The following is a 2,940-nucleotide window of genomic DNA, read 5'->3' on the forward strand; positions in this document are numbered from 1 at the left end:
TCTATGTGCAGTAATTACTTGCCACTAAAGTACAGAAGGTGAAATATTTGTCACACTTTCCTCGCGTTAGATGTCCCCTTTTTCAATAAAGCCTCGGCGCTTAGTGGCTTGGCGTACCAGAAAGGTGCGGGGTTCGAATATATATAAATCATTTAAAATCATTTAGCAATGACAACAAATTAAACTTTCATATGCATGTTTATTTAGGGGAGGATAAAAAACATACTACGCTGCGAGCAGGATTCGAACCTGCGCGGGCAATGCCCATTGGATTTCAAGTCCAACGCCTTAACCACTCGGCCATCACAGCTCCATGGCAACACGATTCACTCTTGTCCTCTTAACTAGAACTTCTATAAATCCCGTGAAATATATATTCCAATGCACAGGGGCTCGTTACAAAGAAAATCAAGATTGGGGTTCTAACCTGTAATAATATAACACAAGGGAAGACACCGGTCCGCACGCTCCCCCCCCCCCCGGCAGTTCCAACACTGCTAGTTTATCCTAATTGCGTCTGCTAATTTCCAACTTAGGCCAGTCGTAATCAAGAATAGTTCAATTTTCAAAACAGCTCGACACACTTCGTTCAATTTGTGACATAATAGAGAAAATGTTCGCCGATCTTAACGTATTAACATCTATCCTACTCACAGGGCAATTTTGCATTCGGACAATCTTGGATTTCACCATTGACCGAAAGGTAAGTTTGTTCGGATCTTACCTTTCGGTCAATGGTGGAATCCAACATTGTCCGAATGCAAAATTGCCCTGTGAGTAGGGTAGATGTACATACGTCAAGATCGGCGAACAATTATTGCATTTTCTCCATTATATCACAAATTGAACGAAGTATATCGAGCTGTTTTGAAAATTGAACTATTCTTGATTACGACTGGCCTAAGTTGGTAATTAGCAGACGCAATTAGGATAAACTAGCAGTGTTGGAACTGCCGAGGGGTGCGGACCGGTGTCTTCCCTTGTGTTATATTATTACAGGTTAGAACCCCAATCTTGATTTTCTTTGTAACGAGCCCCTGTGTTCCAATGTGGACATGCATAATACTTAATAGTGCATTTTCTTACAACTATTTGTCTTTTTCGATACTATCATATCAATACCATATGCGTTCGTTTCTTTTCTTTAGAGAAATTGCGATTTCTCACACGAAGCTGTCTTGGGTACTGCTGTGAGAATTATTAAGTGAATCGCAAATTAGAATAGTGTCGTTCAAACAGCTAATCAGTAACTCTATTGACCAATATAATTAAAATCTCCACTGTCCACTGTTCTGACACGGATTATTACTAAAAAGTAAGTGTTCTGAAAGATTTAATGCCATAAGTTAAAAGAAGAGGGATTTTAGTTTCCATCCGCATACCATGGTCAGTCGAAATAAATTTATTAATTACTAGCGAGCGTCCGATAAGTCAGAACTGTGGGGAGGTTAACGTAGCGTAAAACTTCAGTATGGAATACGGCCCGACAACGTTGGTCTCCGCTGTCAGAAGAAAAAAAGCGGAGACCTACTTGGGTCTCACTGGACAGTTTATCTGGTGAGTTTTCATCCGACAATGACCTATTGCAGAAAACTGAGAATAATTTTACACTGAAGATACAAATAAAAACAAACTAATGGTTTTTGTAGAATGCATACATGTGAGATTTAAGGTTAAATTCCTGATGCAACTGGTGGCTTTTATACTGAACCAACACTGCCACCAACCCCTAAATTTTACATTCATTCTTGACAGCAAAGAGCTGTTTTGAATATTTTCCTGTGACAATAATAAGCATGTGCCTTATACATGAATAAAGTTCACTAGTACTATAACAAATTAGCATACTTTTCATAACCCCTCAACCATCTAGATTTCTAGATATTTACCTACGTAGCAGACACACGTAAATACGTAAGCCAAGTAGGCTGCTCATTTGCAGCCAGAGTTACGAATTCGATCTCCAGTACTCGTCTAACTGTGACAGGCAGTCACCAACAAACCAACCCATTTCCAAGCCTAACTCAAAGTAAATCTAAAACAAATCTAAACTAAATTTAGCTTCTGCGTGAATTTATAAATGCTAGGCTTGTAATAATTAGGTTCATGCCTTCTACCTTAAAAATTAGAGAGGGTGTCAAAATACAAAACTATCCAATGAGACCTTGTTGGTCTCCATCCGTGTGTGTGTGTGTGTGTGTGTGTGAGAGAGAGAGAGAGAGAGAGAGAATCACGGACTGTTTGATGTTGTAAATCATACTAATTATTAACTTAAAGAGCAGTTTATCGCATCGAAAACGAATTTTCAAAAAGGATACAGTTATGTACTTGAAACATGTCTATACTAACTCCATACGTATGTATGTATGTATGTATGTATGTATCCACGGTAGCGTACTGACTGGAGGGGGTTGCCATTGGTGTCAGATGGTTTGGGGCACCAAAACCACGGGCGTCAGAGGTCTTGGGGCGAGAAAAAAAAACTTTGGGTTATCAGGGTGCCATTTACCCTTTGTACGCACTGTGTATCCAAATCGAAGTTATGCAACTGCGAAATGCATCAGACGATGATAGAATAGTATTATTTAGTTTGTTGGCAGTCAGGCAGGACTTTAAAATATAAACTTACAATATTCATTAAATTCGAGCACTGAACATGAGAAAAGTTCAAGGCCACCAAAGAAAAGAATCATAACATTTTCTGTAGTCGTTTGTAATAATGCTTGTTAGAAAAATAATAATACTTTTTAATATTTTTTAAAATACATTTCCTTTAAATGTAACTTAAAACAAGTACTGCATTACTGGATCTATAGGTATCAACAACTCAGATCCAGCAGTATTGCACCAAGAAGTATGTCCCTTTTGAAATTTGAAACAATACACCTAAGTCAACCAATCTATTCATAATCAGCAACAAATGCACAACTGAAATGGGAA

General features: G+C 38.3%; 1 non-coding gene across 1 annotated transcript; it reads right to left on the minus strand.

The window, feature by feature from the left end:
* Positions 1-228: 228 nt before the first annotated feature.
* Positions 229-310, minus strand: Trnas-uga (transfer RNA serine (anticodon UGA)). Its single transcript has one exon. It is a non-coding gene; the product is annotated as a tRNA-Ser (tRNA).
* Positions 311-2,940: the final 2,630 nt, after the last annotated feature.

Source organism: Sinohyriopsis cumingii, chromosome 13, assembly GCF_028554795.1.
Source record: "Sinohyriopsis cumingii isolate HCF-2022 chromosome 13, ASM2855479v2, whole genome shotgun sequence".
NCBI lineage: Eukaryota > Metazoa > Mollusca > Bivalvia > Unionida > Unionidae > Sinohyriopsis > Sinohyriopsis cumingii.